Source organism: Miscanthus floridulus, chromosome 8 (genome assembly GCF_019320115.1).
Source record: "Miscanthus floridulus cultivar M001 chromosome 8, ASM1932011v1, whole genome shotgun sequence".
Classification (NCBI taxonomy): Eukaryota; Viridiplantae; Streptophyta; class Magnoliopsida; order Poales; family Poaceae; genus Miscanthus; species Miscanthus floridulus.
The window spans coordinates 101,792,862-101,814,589 of record NC_089587.1 but is presented as its reverse complement, the minus strand read 5'-3'; positions in this window follow the sequence as shown (position 1 = coordinate 101,814,589).

Here is a 21,728-nt window from a genome sequence, read left to right as displayed (position 1 = left end):
ATTTATCAGTCATAGAATGGAATTTCAAGGAACTGCTTGGGGACAAACTAGTAAGCCTTCTTCACCAACAAAGTGTACTGGAGACAGAGAGGGACTATAAAGTGGGTGAAATTAGGGGATGAGAACTCAAGCTTTTTTCATGCCAACGCCACCATCAAGCATAGAAGGAATTCAATTACTTCTCTGATGAGCCAGGCTGGGAACCTTGTGCAGGAACATGAGCAAAAGGCAGGCATTCTATGGAGAAGCTTTAAAGAAAGACTTGGCACCTCTAATTTTCAGGGAATGTTGTTCAATCTCCCATCTCTGTTTGGTAATGGCTCTGATCTCCAAGCACTGGTACAACCCTTCAATAATCAGGAGATTGACAGGATAGTTCAAATCCTGCCTTCTGACAAATCCCCGGGGCCTGATGGTTTCAACAACAACTTCATTAAGAAATGCTGGAGAATTATCATATTTGACTTCTATAAGTTATGTGATGATTTTTATCATGGCAACATCTATCTTAAGAGCATTAATAATTCCTTCCACACTCTAATTCCTAAAGTGGATGGTCCAGTACATGTGAATGACTTCAGAGTTCAGACCCATATCTTTTCTCAATTCCTCAGTCAAAATTCTTACTAAGCTACTTGCAAACAGACTGCAACATGTGATAACTGGCCTCATTCATCAAAACCAATATGGCTTCATAAAAGCTAGGTCTATCCAGGATTGCTTGGCTTGGTCATTTGAGTATCTTCATTTGTGTCATAAGTCCAAAAAAGAATTAGTCATCTCGAAACTAGACTTTGAGAAGGCTTTTGACATGATTGAGCATGAGGCTATTATACAGATCCTTCAAGCTAAAGGTTTTGATAACAGATGGATTAATTGGATGAGAATGATTTTCAATTCTGGAACCTCTGCTGTTCTTCTCAATGGAGTGCCTGGTAAAGTGTTTCACTGCAGGAGGGGAGTTAGGCAAGGAGACCCCCTTTCTCCTCTCCTTTTTGTCCTTGCTGCAGAGCTGCTCCAGTCCATCACCAACAGAGCTAAAGATTTGGGTTTGCTCAGGCTTCCAATCCCTCTACAATACTCCAGTGATTTTCCCATCCTACAATATGCTGATGATACCTTAATAATCCTTGAGAGATGTGGGAGGTAGCTTTTTTCTCTCAAAGCACTTCTTGGTTCTTTTGCCTCCTCCACTGGGTTGAAACTAAATTTCCAAAAGTCCATGATGGTTCCCATAAATGTAAACCCTGAAAAATTGCAACATCTTGCCTCAACCTTTGGTTGTAACACTGGGAGCTTGCCTTTTACCTATCTTGGCTTGACATTGGGGATCACCAAGCCAAAGGTAGAGGATTTTTTGCCTCTCATCTCAAGGTGTGAGAGAAGATTAGTCAGCACCTCTCTTTTTCTTTCTCAGGCTGGCAGGCTCCAAATCACCAACTCTGTCTTCAGTGCTCTTCCAACCTTGTTTATGTGCACTTTCTCCCTGCAAGGCACAGTAGTTGATCAGATTGACAAATATAGAAAGCACTGCTTGTGGAGAGGGGCTGATATCAATCAGAGAGTTAATTCTAAAGCAGCCTGGCCTATTGTCACTAATCCCAAAGATCTTGGAGGGCTAGGAGTGCTTGACCTCAGAACTCAGAATGAAGCTTTGCTAATCAAGAATTTACACAAATTCTTCAATAAATTGGATATCCCCTGGGTTCATCTTATATGGGAGAAATATTATAACAATGGTAGATTACCTAATCACGTCAAGAAGGGTTCTTTCTGGTGGAGGGATATTTTGAAACTTCTGGACAAATGGTAGTTCTTGTCTACTCTGGGATGATCTTTGGGCAGGGATGGTACCTAAACTTCAGTACCCTGAGTTATTTTCATTTGCCAAAAAACCTATCCTGTCTCTCCTTCAGACTAGAAATCAGATGGATGTTGCCACCCTCTTTTGTCAGTTGAAGCTTTGGAGCAGTGGCTTGTCTTGGAGCACTCTTTACTGAACCTGCCTGGAACAGAAACACCTACTCGTCTTCAAAAGCATACAAACATCTGATGGGGCAGACCTGGACTCACCCTGCATTCAAATGGATTTGGAAGTCTTCTTGCCAGCACAAACACAAAGTGTTTTTTTGGTTGTCGGTGCAAGATATGCTCAGTACTAGGAATATTCTGAGAAGGAAACATATGCATCTTCAGTCGTATGATTGTGTTTTGTGCAACGAGGCCTTTGAGGAAATGGTAGAACATCTTTTCTTGCACTGCAGCTTTGCCAGAGATTGCTGGAATCTGGTAGGTATTCAAGTGCCTACTGCAGCTCAACCTTTGGAAATCCTTGAGAGTTTCAAAACCCAGCTTGGTGTATCTTTCTTCATGTAGATCATAGTACTAATGTGCTGGAGCATTTGGACTGTTAGAAACAATCTTATATTCAGAAATGAGGCTGTTAGTGTGGACCGCTGCAAGCATTGCTTCCTTAGTGTCTTCGGCCTAGCTATCCTTCGCGCGAAGAAGAAATACTTCCCTTCAATTGTTTTATGGCTAGAGCAACTTGTGTAATCTGCCTTATTTTGTTCCTCGCCTTCTTTGTCTCTTGAACCTGCTCTGTTCTCCTTTTGTACTCCCTTTGTACTCTATTGTTTGTTTCCTATTTTTTAATTAATATATGCTCAAGTAGGGATCAGCCTCTGATCCCTCCTGTTCTCTAAAAAAAAAGGTGTGGTATAAAATTTTATCTATTAGGCAACGTTTCACAGGTGGATATTTACACTTCGGCACTTTACTCTCGACCCTCTGCCATCCCTAGCTGTGACTAAGTAACACGAAGCTGTTGCAGTCAACGTACGGAGCTATTCTTCACTAACATGTTATGGCCTAATTTCATGTAGGTTTAGTACCTTCAAACATTGGGCTACTTTGATAATAGAGAGTGGCGCTTAGCATGAACAATAAAGTTTAAAATGTATAAATACATTGTACGGTGGGGCATGCTGTTGAGCTTAATGGATTTCCTAACAATTTGTTGATACACAATCGCACATTATATAGTTAACTAGCTTTCAACCTTTAGAGAATTTAAACAAAGAATAACATGCTCATGTTACTATTCTGTTTGGAGCATTATATGTTTTATCCCGATTTTATGCCCTTTATAGTTGAAGTAGACTAATATAATAATAAAACCTGTAAAGTTTAAGCAGCAGTATTTATAATCCCGCGAAGAGTGAGTATGGTTAAAATCTAAAATGAGATGATGACGTTTGCCGCCCTATTTACCAGCGCACTCTTGGTAGCTAATTATATACGCAAATATACCGCACATCCACGTTTGCACATGCAGGATTTGTACATATGGATGTTCTACTGCCAATCGCTGTCTAATAATTACCGACCCGAGGGTTGAACATTTATGTATGTATCACCCTCTATCCTAAATTATAGGTCTTTTAATTTAGTGTTTCTAGGTATATAGTTTTTTTTTTTGGTTATGCACCTAGATATACGATATATCTAAATACATAATAAAAGTTGTGTATATAGAAATGCTAAAGCGACCTATAAATTGGAACGTAGGGAGTAACTCGTTAGCATCGGAACACTTCATCTTCATCAAGATTGATAATGGTGAAGAAATCAGCAAAGTCGAGTCAGAGTGCATCATCAGCTGATAGACAAACACATATATAATGGCTGCATTATTTCTGATCCAAAACATAGTAGACCTGCTCAACTACCTAGCTACTACTACATACATACATACATACATACAATTTCCGATTAAGAGTACCGTTTAATAGTACCATATCTGGTAGCTGGAAATGAAATATCGATCTTGCATCTATCCATGGGAGATCTGCAAGAGATCCAACAAACCCGCAACAACATAGCCCAATTGGGCAAATAAATCTGGGTGCCTCTTGTTGCTTTCAAGCAGTATCGAGCTGGCTGATCACAGATGGAGCGATGGGACGTGGAGTTCTGCATGGACGACAAGCAGGCAAGTAGTGGACTCGCTAGCCATCAGGCGACGGCGTAACAAGGCTGCCTCTTCACATGCCTGCGTCGTCCTAGCAAGCTAGCCAGCTGCTCCCTTGCATGGGCGGTCAGACCAACCGCGCGCGCGGCCCTTCCCGCATCTGAGGAGGCGCGCCGGCGACAGCGCGGCATGTCGGGATGGCGGCCGGGAGCACGTGGCCGGTAATCTCAGGGGAACGTGCGTCACACACTCGGGCGAGCGCTCCCGCCGCTTGTACGTGTGGTTGGTTGGTGGATAGGGACGAAGAGGCCGGGTACGGTAGACCTCAGCGCACGCCATGATTGCCAACGACAGAAACCTGATCAGCCGGGTGCATGCGCGGAGAGAGACACCGGCGGTGGTAGGGATGGCTTTCCGGCGACGCCGACGTGGTTGGAACCATTCCCGCTTCAAGGATTTGCTGCTGATGTGATAGATGGATTGATCGAGACATATATCGAACTAGAATTGTTTTATACATATGATTGAAACTTTATTTTTTATACTCCACGAAAGAATGCAATTATAGGATCCGTGCTAGTCAAACTAACTCAAGTTTGACCAAGTTTATGATAAATAGAATTAACATTTATATCTCTAAATAAATTTATTATAAAAATATATTTTATAACTAATCTAATGATATTTATTTTGTATCATGAGTATTAGTATTTTTATATAAATTTAGTAAAAATTTAAATTATTTGACTTCTCGAAAAACGAGAATTACATTCTTTTGTGAATGAAGGGAGTACTACCTTAGTGTTTCCAAAACAACACTACTGAATTCTTTATTACCAAAGAGGGTGTCCAAAAATAATATTTTGGTATCAGAAAATTATTCTTATATATGTTTCCATTATGTAACACAAATGCACCCGTTTGGAGCTTAGAGGTGAAAATTTATGGCATGCAAATACAATCTCACTACTCGAGACTCTTTTAGAACCTCCACGGTAAACGTCGTCATAATAGATAAAATATAGAGATACTCCTACATCATAAAAATCTCATAAAAATTAGAAACATGCAGCCATCAATTAATTCCTACATCCTAGAAATAGAATTAGTTAGTAGCTTTCAAGTGGTAACTAGAGCCTATGCTTTTAATGTTGATCTCATAAGGTATCTAGTGTCTACCTAGCCATGATGATGTTAAGGAACACACTACAAAGGTATATTCTATATCATATATATACCTTAGTATGACTTAGTAGTGGTAATTTTCCCACAAATATCATATTTATGCATATGTGCAAACACGAAGCCAAACCATCTGAGCACATATGTATGGAGAGTTATCACTACTAAGTCGGGTTTGTGAAATTTATCCAACTTATATCATGTTATTCATGCTATGGATAAATGTAGCAAAATTTGAACCATGCATGTTAGATATTTACTTGCGGGTGAAGTGCCAGCTTGGAATTTTAAATTATTCTTTATCTTTGTAGAGTTATCATCAATTATAAAAAAAAAGTAGTTTGAAAGTCCTGATTTGGTTTTGGCAATTGAGTGACAATGTTAGGTGGACTAATGAGGTTTCATGAGAGATGAGAATGGGGTTATTCCACAAGCTAGGTTGAGCAAGACATGAAGGCCATGCAGGATAGATGACATGTGCATGTGTTGAGATGGCAAATCATGGAAAGTTGAAGTGAAGATCAATATGAGAAGCATATTGAATATGGGACATGACATAGTCTCATATGACAAGATGGTGAAGATCAAGGCAAGGCTTGGCTACAATGGACCGTGGGCAAGGGTAAAGGGTAAGTTAGAGGCTCGGGACCTGATGGGCCATCGAGATGGTGAAGTGCAAGTAGAGGGCTTGTCACCAATGGACCAAGGCACTAGAGAAGAGCGGGCAAGGCTAAGGTTGATGGACTATGAAAGCCATGTGAAGCTATGAACAGGACCATATCATTTCATGAATATCAAGCCAAGTGAAGGTGATATGTGAAGATATCAAGTGGCTTTATGGAGTGAAGATGAAGGAGATTCAATGCAAACAACGATGAAGTGGCAAGGTTGGCCACACATGGAGATGACCATTATTCATCATATGGAAGATGATGAGATGGAAAGTAGATGCTCGAGGGAATCACACTAGAGATGGAATGGAAATGCATAAGGCAAAGGTATGACTTGTAGCGAGTTTCATTTCACTGGCCTAACATGTTGTTGAGAAGAGCTTGGGTGGGTTTAGGATCGATAGTCATATTATCAATAGGGGCAAACACGTTTTGCTAATTGGCTATCTAGTGCCACTAGTTCATACCTAGCTTGAGAGTGCATTTAGATCGAGTGGCGTGGAAAGGAAGCAAGATAAAACCTTTGCAAAATTTAAAAAATGCTAACTCAGTAGGTGTTGGTTGTCTCAAGGGACAACATTTGGAGTAGTGCGTTTGAAAGGGTTTTGACACTACTATAGATTTGGACATCACTGCCGACCTCATCACTGCCGGATTTATGAGAACCGACAGTGATGTACCTTCACTGCCGGTTATAAGCTTGAAAATGAGAAAATGATTGAGGCTAGGCTAAAACTGGCAGTGAAGGACCACATCACTGCCGGTTTGTGGCTTGCACCGGCAGTGTTTTGGCGGCCACTTATCACTGCCAGTTCAAGCCAAGAGCTAATAGTGATTGGGTTTTACCACTGTTGGTTCTATCCATGAACCGAAAGTGATAAGCCTATAGCACAAAAAGGCTGCAGTTGTCCTCTCCTTCCGCCTCTCTTCCATCCCGAGAACAGAGGCGCTCGCTTGGGCCCTTCTCTCCATTGTTGCGTCTGCTCTTCATCATGAAGCTGGCGCTTGGATTTTGAAGAATGGCTTGATCTTTTTGCTTTAAGGTTAGTAACAAACATCCACTCCTTTGATTTTGTTGCTTAATTAGTTTTGTTTTGATGGCTACATTGGTTGATTCTCATTCTAGTTCTTTCTCCATTCTAGAGAGTATTTTTCCAATTGGACATTTGTGCAAGGCTTAAATTATGGTGAATCCATCATCCAAAAGGTTAGTGTCTATGAACACATTTAAATTCCTAGCTAATTATTCCATGGTGGTCAAGATCATCATTATTAGTATGTGATGCTATAATTAGTTCTTAGAAGTAGAGTAGAATAGTTGTTCTTTATTATTGTGCAATAATTGTTTTTTACTATGATTTTCAATTTATAGGGCCAGGGCTACCAATTTTAATTTTTCAATAATTAGTGTACAATAATGTTTTCCAAAAATGGTACTTTCGAGCTACAATTGTTGTTCATGAATCTCGATTTCTTATTAATTCTTTATAATTACTGTCTCAATATTTTTTGTGTAGAGATGGATCGAGAGTGGATACATCTATCCTGAATGGACAAGCGGTACATGCATGGCATCAGCCAGTTTATCATCGATGCCAAAGCTCATGCTGTGAATGGGAACCCTATCTTCTGCCCATGCAAAGATTACAAGAATCAAAGGAACTTTCGTCAAATTGAGTCTATACAATCACACTTGGTTACCAGGGGGTTTATGCCAAACTATATGATATGGACTATGCATGCGAAGTTAGTGTGAATGTTCCGTAGGAAAACGATGATGATGTGGACATGCCTGACGTAGCCATCCACGATGTTGATGAGGAACCCAGTGTCAACATGGAACCTATGGCCACATTTAATAATGTGTTTAGGAATAAGCTGGCTGACGACACTAAGGATAACGATGGCATTTCTTAGCTGCTACGTAATGTAGAGACCGGATGTCTTAGTAAAAGACAGCTGAGAAAGCTAGAGAAAATGAGACAAGATGGCAAAACACCATTGTATAAGAATTATCCAATGAGCAAACTGGAAGCCGACATCATGTTGTTAGAGTTCAAATCAACAAACGGACTGAGCAATAAAGGCTTCGATAAGTTGTTAGGTATAATAAGGAAAATGCTCCTAGAAAAAAATGAGTTGCTAGAAAAGACATACTTGGCCAAGCAAATGATCTGCCCCATTGGCCTCGAGGTTGAAAAAATCCACGCGTGTTCCAATGATTGCATATTGTACCATGGATAAAAATACAAAGACTTAGACAAGTGCCCCAAGTGTTAAGCTCTATGGTACAAGGAAGGGCTATCAGATTAGGGTATCAAGATCAAAGGAGGTCCCGTAAAGGTCATTTGGTATTTTCCTATAGCTCCCTGGGTGCATAGGTTGTTTGCATGTGCAAAGTCAGCCAAGCTGTTGCGCTGGCATGGCGAAGAGCGTAAGAAAGATATAATGATGAGGCACCCTGCCGATGGGCATGACTAGAGGACTATCAATACTCTGTTCTATAAAGACATCAGTGGAGAGGTAAGGCATCTTTGGTTTGCTTTGAGCACAGATGGGATGAATCCTTTCGACTAGGTTAGAAGCAATCATAGCACCTGGCCAGTGACGCTGTATATATACAACCTTCAACATTGGGTCTATATGAAGCGGTCGTACATCCAGATGTCACTACTGATCCAAGGGCCAAGACAACCTAGGAATGACATCGATGTATTTATAGAACCAGTGATCGATGAACTAGTGGAGATGTTTGAAAAGGGTGTGCCGGATATTTGGGACGAGTATAAAAAGGAACATATGACGATCAAGGGAGTACTTATCACTACAATCACCGACCTACCAGGTCAAGGTTGGTTGTCCAAAGAGAAGACAAAAGGCTATACTAGATGTGTCGAGTGCTTGGACGACACCAATACGGTAAATCTACCAAATAACTCAAATATAGTTTATATGGGACACTGTAGGTTCCTACCTAAGGATCACCCTTACCGTAAGAACAGAAAAGATTTCAACGGTACTATTGAGAAACGCTTATCTCTAAAATATCAAGACGGGCCTGCGATACTTCGAGAACTCAATAAACTAGAGGTTGTCCTTGGGAAGAGGGACAATGCAGTAGCAGCGCTTGATGGGAGCGTTTAGAGAAAAAATTGGTTTTCTAAAAACTATCTTACTAGCCATTTCTGAGTGTACGCCACTGTCTTGATCCCATGCACATCACTAAAAATGTGTGTGCTAACACACTTAATACCTTGATGGACACCGAGGGGACATCGAAGGATTCATTAGCCACACACCTAGACATGCAACACATGAGAATCAGGAAGGAGCTGCATCCTGTGGAGCTAGAGAATGGCCAGTTCGAACTTCTGGTTGCGTCATGGATATTGAAGAAGGAAGAAAAGTGTGCGCTTATTTCATTCTTCAATGAACTCAAAGTCTCAAAGGGCTACTGTGCGAACCCAAAGAGGCTAGTGAACATGATAGAACTCAAGTTCAACTATAGCCCTATGAAGGCCCATGACTATCATGTCATTATGACTCAGCTGCTCCCTGTTAACCTACGTGGTATGCTCCCCCAAAGGTCTGCGCCCCAATTATAAAGCTATGCTCATTCTTCAACGTGATCTTAAAAAAGGTCATTGATGTGTCCATGCTAGAGCAGCAGCAGCGAAACATAGTCGAAACTCTCGTTAGGCTTGAGATGCATTTCCCGCCGACTTACTTTGATATCTCATTGCATCTGCTCATTCATCTTGTTGACCAAATTAGAGCCCTTGGCCCAATGTACATGCATCAGATGTTCCCTTTTGAAAGATTGATGAAAGTTTTCAGGAGGTATGTTAGAAACAGATTCAGGCTAGAAGGGGGCATGGTTCAAGGATGTCAATGGAGGAGGCCATTGAATTCTGCACATATTATCTGGACATCAAAAGGGTCAGAGTTTCAGAATCTCGTCATGAGAGAAGACTACGTGGCAAAGGAACGATCGAAAAGAAATCTGTTATAGTAGACGACCCTATTTCTTTTAGATAGGCATAGTTCACTGTTCTCCAGCAAGCCAAGGGTGTGATGCCATACATTGACGAGCACAAGCAATCGCTACAAACTCTATATCTGAGCAGGTCACAGGCTTGGCTGGATAAAAAACATAAGGAGGAATTTGTCAACTGGTTGCGACGCCGCTTGCTTTGGAATAAAGTTGGATAATCAACTAGATACCTTAGCCAAGGGACCTTCGAGTACATATCTTAAGTACCAAGGGTATGAGATCAATGGATTCACATTTTACATAAAAAAGCAAGATGGAAAGAATAAATACCAAAATTGTGGTGTTCGTTTTGATGCTCACGATGAAAATGGCAACGTGCAGGCGACATACTATGATTTCATAGAGAAGATATGGGAGCTAGCCTACGATATGTTGAAGGTAGCTCTTTTTCACTACCAGTGGGTCCAGCTTGCGAAAATCAACACTGACAGCGAAGGGTTCATTACTGTTGATCTCACTAAGACCACATACAGAGATGACCCCTTTGTCCTTGCAAGAGATGTTATGCAAGTCTTCTATACAAGGGACAACAAGACAAAAGGAATGCTAAAAGTAGTCCTAGAAGGGAAAATGAAGATTGTCGGTGTCGATGGAGTGACGAACGAAGAAGACTACAGAGGCTATCAGGAAATGCCTCCATTTGAGGTGAACATACCCCTACCTATCCTTCAAGATGGTGATGAACCTGCTTACGTACGGCTTGATCACAATGAGGCCCTCATTGTTAATGCACCTAAAGATAGTTAGATTATTATTAACTATATAATCATTATTCGGACGTTGTTCACCAACTATGTAATCTAATTTATATATTGTGCGCTTCTCTAAAATTAAATAATTGACTATGTAATCAAATATTGAGATGATGTTCAGAAACACTATTATTTGATAATTATAGACCATTAATTAATTATCATGGAATTAAATAATCAAGACACAAATATTTGTATTATTTTACAATAAATTATATGCATTTACATGCACTAAACAAATAAAAGAAAAAACATAACCTAAACTAACATAATCCCTAGTGCTAGCACAGCGGTTAAGGCCCTACAATCTGAACCTCGAATTAATTAACTCCCGTTCAGAGGATAAAACAAAAAAACATACCTTGACGTACTCCCTATCATAGCACAGCGGTAAAAGCCAGCTACTGTGAAGCCCACGCCCTTGGTTTGAATCCTAGGTGCGGCAAACTTTTTTTTATATTTTTATAGAATTAAATGAACCTCAACCTAAACTATAAAAATGATAACAAAATGTTACCTAACGTAAATCATCCTTTAACGCAGCGGTTAAGCCACTAATCCCTCTTTCTCGCTCCCTCGATTCGAAACCTAGGCGGGACAAATTTTTTTATTTTTTTATCCAGAGCCCACAGCAGTGGCTCTAATTTCATAAAAATAAAAGCTGAGCGCCTGCTATTTGCTAGGCCTATCACTGTCGTTTTTTCATAAAAAATGACAATGAACATGCAATCACTGCCGGTTCTAAAAACCGGCACTAATGACCCCTATCACTGCCAGTTTTTTTTATCAAAACCGATAGAGACTGCGGCAGTGGCTCTGATTTCAAAAAAATAAAAGCTGAGCGCCTACGGCAGTGGTAGCTGTTTGCCAGGTCTATCACTGTCGGGTTTTTTCATAAAAAATCAACAGTGATATATGGAATCACTGCCGGTTCTTAAAACCAGCACTAATGACCCCTATCACTGCCGTTTTTTTTATCAAAACCGACAGTGATAAGAATATTCCCTTCACAGGCCAGCAGTGCTTCCACTGATCACCACAGCAGGAGCTCCCTCTGATCACCACAGCAGGAGCACTACTCCTACCTACCATGACAGCTAGCCTATAAAGTGGTGCCCTGCTAGGGAGCCTCTCCATAGCTTGTTGGTTTCAGCCAGGCCTTATCAGCCATGATACAGTGTTTTTCTCTCACAACAAACCAGCACTAGCTGGGCTTATCAGCCTAGAAACCAACCAACGAACAGGTTATCTATTTGTTTGCTATTTATTTCTCTAGATCATTCTCTGCTTGCTAGTTTCCACATACATGGCCTCTCTGTGGGAGAAAGCCCACCACGTACAGATATCATTATGCGTCGTAGTCCACTAAAATGGTGCACACGAAGAGGTAATAGAAGAATGCTACTGAAGATAGAGCAACGTCAAAGATTGGAGATGCCACGAGGTTCACAGAGCCATCCGCTGTAGTGCGCTTTGGACTATACTAAGAAAAAGGCCATGTACAGCAGAGGCATGGATTCATCGATACCACCTTGTCATCTCTAACCGGTATAGCTCGTAGACCACCTCAGCTCTACTGTTTGACCCTAGTTAGTGCTAGAAGAATGCTACTGAGGTGGTTAAATTATAATGTGTTGATACACATTGATTGTAACATTGACCTGTACGTAAATATGTCTTTGTTATCATATATGGAATTTTAGTGTAAGGTCTTTGTTATCGTATATGTAATTTATTTCTAATATTTTTGTTATTTTTTGATGTATTTCTGTACTCAATCTAAATAAATGTATCGTTGTTGTTAAAACGTTCCCACGGTCCTTTACATATATGCACCTTCACTGTCAGTTCTATTTAAAAACCGGCAGTGATATTCACTTTCACTGTCGGTTGTAACTGAAAATCGATAGTGATGTTCATGCCCCCTATATAAAACAAACCATCGGCCACATACATCGATCCCACGTACCCACGAACTCTCACAGTCTCATTTCTCACGTTTCACTCCCACTTCTCAAGAAATCCACTCTCTCAATCTAAGTGATTTGGTCATGGCTCTTGCATTTTTCATTGGTATTAATATGTTGTCTTCTCCAATATTCTATCTATATTCATTTGATCTATATTTATATTCATGTTTCTTTGCATTCTACATTTATATATATTCTTATTCCTTGCATTCGATCTATATTTAATTATGTTGCCACATTTTACTTGGAAGAATTTTTTGTGCATATATTTTATGTTCATATTTTTTGTATTTTATCGATCAGGTGGTATGAACAACGGACCCCCCAGCACAAGAACCAGGTTTCCACCCTGGCGATGAGCCATTCACTCCTAATGTGGCCATTCCGCGATTCCCTATTCCAGCTATTGCATGAAATATTTTTTAACATCTTTTATTTTTTTATGCTAACAAATAAGTGTAATTAGTTTAATATTATTGTTGCATACATATATGTCGCAGACTATATCCCCAATAGATTGGTTGTGAACAACACTTAGCTGGTTTTTTTTTATCTCGGGCATCGTTGAGAACACGACATCTAATGCAAGTGGTTGGCTATGGATGTGTGAACTCGGTTTTTCCATCCCTTTGAGGGGTGCAAATCATCGGAACCATATCCACGAGACGGGAAGATAGAGCCCAAACATGATAAGCGCCCAATTGATGAGGACATCGCCATGATAGACACATCGACGCCATGGTCTTCCCCAAGTTGCAATTCGTTTCCAACTCAGCTGCCACGTCGTCCTCGGATTCAGCAGACACGTCGTCACTGTTTCGATCATAACTTCCTCATACGACATCGAAACAGGCCGTTCTTGGATGCGTTGGAAAGGGGACGACGACGCCGTCGTTTTGGATCTGGTCCCAGCTCCAGAAGGTCCGTGGATCATTCTGTGTGACCACGGCAAGGTGCTGCGTCACCTATTTGGGCCAACTTGGCCATGTATTGTGTCGGGCCTTAAGCCCAAGTTGTGGGCGCCCAACCCCTGGCCGTCCCCAACCCTAGGTCGAGTCTTAGACTATAAACACAGCCGCCGCCGCTGCTACACAATTGGGTTTTGTTTAGAGTTTAGTTTTCCCTCGAGAAACTGAATCGTTCATTGTAACTGTGGTGACAAATCCTTTTACAGTGATCCAGGGCCCCCGTTCTTGATCTCCTCCACTGTGTCGATTAGTCCTTTGGAACCGAGTTCTTGAACCCTCTATTGATATTCGCGTCATTCATATTTGCAATTTCAGATTGCGTGTTTTACCTTCTTGCTTGTGCTCTTCGATTCGCTTGCAGGAAAAGCCTTCTTGGCGAGGTCAATCAAGTTGTGCTTGGTTGATAACCAACAGAGCAGTGGTGTAACGGTTGCAGGGTTCGAATCGTGTCTGATTTGAAGCCGGATCGCCAACGTCGAGATCTCCACAAATCGAACTTACCGGCTACCTCTCGGAAGATCGGGCCTGTACTCATCACCAATTCAGTGTCGTGCGCTTTTGTTTAGAGGCACTTTGACATGTTTGCTATAATGTGCCTGATTTCTCGCACTTCAAGGCACTTGCTTTGAATGCTGATGATATCCCAGTCCCATAAGCAAGCAAATGGTTTCCGATCTACAACCATGCAGATATGGTAAAATGGTCACTTATACCTGAGTCATGGTTATTTGTTGTTTATTATTGTAATAACATTCTCTAATTTTTTTTCTTTTTCTCCACATGCAGATTGCACTCCAGGACCTTACCTATGCTGCATGTAGCTTGTGGGCCGTTCTAGACCAAGCTACGGAGTAACTCGGGTATGATTGAGACTTCTGCAATGGAAACCTCGACTAGCTCACTATAGAAGGACGCCAGTACTGCATAAGGATTACTATCAGGGGCAGTGGTTGCTTAGTAGGTTACATCTATGACCGACCATTCTTTTGGTGTTGTGAGGCACGAGAGAGTGCACTTATACGGGCATTAACCTTCATCGATACAAGCAGATACATAATCCCTGACATTAATTACCATATATGGCTACAGAGGCATGTTAGTGTGCGTGGTCCGATCGATCCCGATAGTGATTCCAATAGTAATTAATGTTTATTTAGTTAGGTTTGCAAGGTTGTAGTTTAATTGGGTTCTAATTTTAATTTGTACGGCTTGTGTGTTCAATTATTGCCAAGCATGTAATTCGTGTAATATTTGTTGGGCAACTAGAAATATACATTTCGATATCGCATTGGTCTCAAAATTATTCTCAGGCTTGCATGTGACACAGGTGAAGGAAACACCAAGTTTAGGATTTTTTAGAGATGGTTTGCTACTTTCTGAGGTTTAATTGAATTTTCGTGTGACGACACCGATTAATTATAGGTTGAACTGAGTCTACCCATGAAAAATCCGAAATGGTGCAAAAATTTTACACTGGCTCTAATGTGCCATAGGGATAAGAATTTTGTGGAGGTCGATGAAAAAAATCTATTGAGTCCAAGATGTAATTCACCCTCTTTTGTCTCATTCAGAATAGAGAAAAATATATTAATAAAAAAATGATCAAAAAACCTAAGATCTTGTGTGGGGCCTTAATTTGGGTATACATGCTTGCCAAAAAAATTTCAAGCCATTTCAATATAGGCGGAGTATACATGCTTCACAGAGATACATGAGCTCTTTCATCGAACCATGACTATACACATAGGTTATCAAGGTTTCTATGGTTCATATGTATTCGGGTGTCATATTGGTCTTAAACTTTTTCTTAGGCTTGCACATGCCATGGGTGAAGGAAACACTAAGTTTGGGATTTTTTCAGAGATGGTTTGCTACTTTCTGAGGTTTAATTGAATTTCTGTGTGATGCTACCGATTAATTATAGGTTGAACGGAGTCTACCCACGAAAAGATCTAGAATGGTTCCAAACTTTTACATAGACTCTCATGTACCATAGGAATAAGAATTTTGTGGAGGTCGATGAAAAAATATATTAGGTCCAATATGTAATTCACCCTATTTTATCTCATTCAACACAGAGAAAAAATATAATAAATAAAAAAACTGATCAGAATAACCTAAGATCTTGTGTGGGGTCTTAATTTGGGTGTATAGGCTTGCCAAAAAATTTTAAGCCATTTTGACATAAGAATACATATGCTTCTATTTATTCAGTATATAAAAAGAATTTTTTTTATATATAAACATCATTGTCGGTTTCAAAAAACCGGCAGTGATGAGACGAAACCGACAGTAATGCTGGTTATCACCGTTAGTTCATTTTGAAAACCGGCAGTGATTTATAAAAAAATTAAAAGAATTGTGCCAACCCTCGGGTTTGAGCTCGGGTCTCAGGGAGCAGAGTTCTGAGTCTTAACCGCTGCGCTAGTATAGGAGGTGCGACTAGTCTAATTTTATTTTTTTCTTTTTGACCTTTTAGAGCGCTTAATAATTTATAAAATTAATCCAAAAAAATTGGGCTGCCTGGGACTCGAACACGGGTCTTGGGGGCTATATTGTGCTGTCTTAACCGTTGAGCTAGTCGGAGGATTTCGAAAGAAAGGGAAAAGATATGCTACGTAACCCGTATCCGCTACACCCATACCACTGCCGGTTCCCGGAATGGCCCGGCAGTGATGTTGCCTCATCACTGTCAGTTTAGACCTTACAACCGGCAGTGATGAACCATTGGGATAAAAACATGGCGCGGGGTGAAATTTTCCAAATTGATTTCAACCCCATGCCAACCCCTCCCCCTGCACCGCTAGTGCACCACCCCGCGCCGATGCGCACCCCTGCGCACCCGTCTACCACCCTCCGCGTTGCCGTTCCCACCCCCACGCTCCTCTTCTTCGATGTCGACGCCCGTGCGTCCCCTCGATGCATCCCTGTTAGTCCTGTGCTAGTGCCCGTGACACCGTCCACCGCCCCACGTAGGAGCACCACACTGTCCGTGCCCTCATTCCTCATCCACGATGCCGGCCATGCCCCTCCTCCTCCACGCCTACACTCCCACCGCTGAGGCCTTCAGTAGTGCATGGACAGCTGCTTCCCCACCCTCACGGTGAGTGCGTGGCTCACCGCCCACTATGTGTTTGATGAAATGCCCCACGGTGAGTGCGTGGCGGTGGCAGCCAGGATTTGGTAGGTCCTCTCCTGCATTGACTCATGATCCATGTGGCATTTGGCGTGTTGGGGCCAATAGGACTTTAGGGGTGGGCATTGGGAGGTTTTCAAGGCAAAATTATAGTATCATGGTTTACTAGTGTGGAACTGAGCATGCAGGTGTGATCTGTTTCTGTACTCTATCTAAAATTATCTAGAAGCTTGATCAATACCTTTATGCTTGCTTTGCTAGTATTAAATTTTTTTGAGAGCTAACTTATGAGAAGAACTGCAGTTACTTAGCGGGGAAAAATGTTAGGCCAATCCATTGCAGTAGTACTAGCAAAAGTACCTAATGTGGTCAAACTCTATACATTCATTGTCATATACTTATAATCATGTTGTATAATTTATCATTCAGATATGAGGGTTCAATAAGATGGCACAATTACTATACACATAAACGCCGTTCTTATTATGGTATTGCAATGTTTAAGAGTGCCAGTTTTTGCTTGGCAACTTAACTTGATGGCATGATCTAGCCTTTAGGAAGCAACTATTTAAATTGGCCATGTTGAGTGGTATGTGCTTGGTATTTAGTAACTCCACTTTTAGTGTGATATTTGCTAGAACTATGGTAGCATGGTGTACTCCATGGTTCATATATAATTTTGGTATTGTGCATCAGTATACAACCTATAAAGGCTTGCAATTAGAATGAGCTTAACCAGATGTTGGTATCTGCATTTATGCTTGCATTTAGTAGCCTGCCATGATTGCAGTATCATACTTAACTACCATGATTCTCATAACTTCAGTCTTCCTCTGTGTCTCTTCATGTTACTATCCTGGCTTAGGATTCCACTATGCACCGGTGCCTTCAGAGGTCTTCGTTGGACATGTCCAAACCATCTCAACCGGTGTTGGATAAGCTTTTCATGCTAAAATCATGAAGAATAATTTAATTTGTTAGATACTGCAAGTACCTCCTCTCGCAATGTAGCTTGCTCCATGCCTCTTTATCTAGATAATATTTGTTCATTAGTTGTATGTGAACTTAATATTCTGATACATCATGTTTGAATGACAACCTAATTTACTTAAATGTATAGGGAACTATGATATGGTATGTAGTGCATGTTGGTCACATGCCTGGGATTTATCGAACCTGGGAAGATTGCTATGCTCAAGTCAATCGCTACCCTAGTAATTTACACAAAAAATACAAAACAAAAGCTGAAGCTTTGAGGGCCTACTATAGTCATCCGGCCTACATTAAAAACCATGGGCAATCGGCCTACTATGGTCCAATGAATGCAAACCATGGCCATCTACCGGCACTAGAAATTGAAGAGAAGCCACCCGCCAGAGATGTGAAGATTAGAAGAATTGCTCCTTGGTCTTGGAAAGATGTCATGCTTTTATTTATGGCTATGGTCATTGCTTTTCTTATTTGGAAGTTGATGTAGCCTTAGTTTCATAGAACAGTAGGTGGACTTTGTTGTATGTGGTCACTCAAACAATGAGTTTGTTCTAGGTGAACATATGATATTATTAGACTTTGTTGTATGTGGACTTATTATTAGACTTTGCATTAAACATATTATATATACATATAATATGAACATATGCTATTAGTAGTTGTTCGCAGCCAAAACTAACCATGATCGTGTCACAGCCATGACTCATCATCGCCTGTTATCCCATCGCCGAAGAACAGATTGGTAACAATAAGTGGCTGATATCGCTGGGACGAGAGAGCCGTATGATCCGACAAACGGTGACAGTGTCAATTAGGACGGTGAGAATGAGCAGCCATGGGCCCCGTCTGGCCTGCTCGAGCTGGGTCAAAATGACCAAGATGGCTAGGTAACTTTGGTATCATATGACTATGTAGCCACACATGCTAATCAATTGAGAGGGTCATAGCTTACTTGGTGTCTCCAGTAGGAGCCTCTGCCGGGTAGTAGGAAGGCTAGATCCAAGCAAGGCGTGTCAAATATTCCTGTTGGTGGGAATGCACACTAGCACATCACTGAGTTCGATGAATTAGGGGATCCACTCTCACCGCCTATAGCTTTGACCAAATACAAGACTATCCTCGAGTTACTTGTAAGGGACTTCATCTCGATTAGGTACAGAAAGTGGATTGGGAAAGATAATGACCCATGGAGGGTTCCCGAAAGTGAGAAGGATTACATATGGGATATCAAGATCCCAGAGTATTTCACTTTCCCAATGGAGTATGACAAGGAGGTAGTCAAGAAAAAAACAAAAGAAATCTTAGGGACATGCTTCAAGAATTTCAAGGGGACATTGTACAAGCATTTTGTCCTCCAAAATAAAGAGTCAGATTTCGATGGTGGACAATTTAGCAAGCAGGACTTTTGGTAGGATTTCAAGGAATATAGGTTATCCGAGGAGTACGTAGAACTAAGCAAGAAGAATAAGAAGAACTCATAGAAAGCGATGAATCCTCATCATCTCGGCTCTCGTGGCTATGCCAAAAAGATGCCAGAATTTGAAGCAGAACTTGAAAAGATGGATCGCCTTACTGAGGAAGGCATTCAGGTTGAGACCGCCCATTGGGAGCCAAGATCGGTAATATACTATATGGGGAGGAATGTATGCCACGCCGAGGACGGGAGCTTTAGCTCCACAAATCCACCCATGAGTGAACTCATCCAAAGCATCTCCTAGGTAACTGAGAAGGTGAGGCAAGGGACTCGCACTTCTAATAGGGAGAAATACATGCTCACCCAGGCACTCAGAACCAAGGAGCACCCTGGTCACACTAGACGAACCGGTGTTGTTTCTTGGAAACTAGCATTCCCTGAAGAATCTCACACTTACCGTAGCCGCTCGAGGGCAGAGCGGAACAGGAGGTAGAGTGTTTGAGGTGACTAAAAGAGATGGAAGATAGAATGGACGCATGAATTGAGGTGACTATTGAAGCACGAGTCCAGCAAATTTTGCTATCTAAGGGGTCAGGAGTACCACAAAACCATACTCCTACTGCCTTTAGCCCATAGTTGAGGGATCGCAGCAACTGCAGATCGATCCCGCTTGATGAAGAAGATGCGAATGTGCCTCATCCGGTGGATGGTATCACTGAACCCATCAATGCCAAGTTATACATCCATTAGAAATGGATAAAGGACAAGGAGGCGCACGACAAGCCTGGCCTGCGGGAGACTGGACCATTAATGGTCGCCCAATTCCATAGGGGTACACTCACATCATCATTGATAGAATACTTGATAAGAAGTATAACAAGATACACAATGAGTACCCCGTAGCCAAAGATAGGCTAAAACTTGGTCATAACAAGGGCTCTCAAGTGGCCTGGCGCAAGCGCTTCATTTAGCTTGACCACCAATTGTCCTCTGATGATGAGGATGACTGCGAGTCTTCGCCCACCTACGATAATCACTCACCATCTCCCAACAGAGATCACTCCCCTCCTCATCCCTTGCGATCACCCCCGAGAAGACAGAGGTCTACTTCTATTCCTCCTCATCCGACTCCATCTTCATTAGCTCCAAGAAAAGAGAAGACTCCTCCTTCTCCTCCATCTTCATCAGCCCCGGGAAAATAGAATTCTCATCATCATCATCCTCCTCCTCCTCTACCTCAGCCTAAAACAAGATCAAAGGCATCCTCGTAGTTGTAGAAAAGGTCCTTGGATTCGATCGCTAATGCTCTCAAAGTGGACCAATAAAAAAAGGCCATTTAGTGGCAGCATTACAAACTTGATGAAAGAAAAATTTATAGCACACATCTCGAGGGAAGATTTGTTAGTTTCTTCAATCTCTGTGCCTCACTGCCTTTGTGTCTGTTGAAGTCCGAATTTGAAAGGCAAACACAGAATCAGTACGCTACAATAAGAGCCGAAGAAATACACAATGAAGATTTAAGGAAGATACAGAAGTACGTCGAAGACAACTCTGAATTAACCATGGAAGAAGTCATGAACATCTATTATGATGTACAAGGGACAGGAACACCGGCAATGAAGTATGAAAGGGGCAATCTTTTGGTTCCCGATGATGTATAAAAATTTGACAACATATATGCGCTAGTGGTATGAATATTACATGGCTCAAGCAACAGAGACGGAGGACTTTGGTTTTGAGGTTATTATCTGTTCGCCACATGTTTTTTATTTTCCTGAAGAAGAGATGTTCGATGTCGAGTGGAAGTGCTTGTTCCAGCTATACCAGAAACGCTCTCTCGATTCACAAATGTTGATGTTGTGGACTATGTAAGTACCCTATATGCACGATATTACAATTAACTACTCTCTCAAGACATAAATTGTTAACTTTTGAACACTTTCCATGATTTTATGTAGGTGTATAGCAAAATTTTGGATACTAAAAAGCAAATGGGATAACAAAGGCTTCTTGGACCCCTTGTGAGTCAATGAGAAGACATATTTAGGCCTCCATGGATGTGATGTAGAAGAGCTGAAAGAGAGATTGATTGTTGTTTTTGATGAATTCAAGATGAAGAACAAAACTCACATACTTCTAGCCTACAATTGCGAGTATGTGTTCTCGACTTTTAATTTTTTGCTTCTTTTTTCGTTAAGATTATTCGATAATTAGGATTCTATGATTGCAGCAACCATTTCGTCTTCATTTGTGTCAATCTTGCTAAAAATCTAATTGAGGTGTGGGACTCGAAGAAAAAACCATTTCATCATCTGGATGCACTGGTGATAGTGCTGAATTAGTAAGCGATCCTAATAACATATTATTTTCTAATCACACATACCGCTTTCTAATGTTTCTCCTTTTAATGTTGCACGGTGTTCAAAGAAGACATATCGGTGGGACACAGGTCCCATTCAAGGTTGTCGAAATGGAGAGGAAGTACCTAAAATAGCCGGCGGGAAACAATGAATGCGGGTTTTATGTAATGCGGGCAATGCTTCGCTACATCAGCGAGAAATCAGAAGAAGCAGATAAGTTTGTGTATAATCCCCATTTCATTTATGTGTGTTAATAAT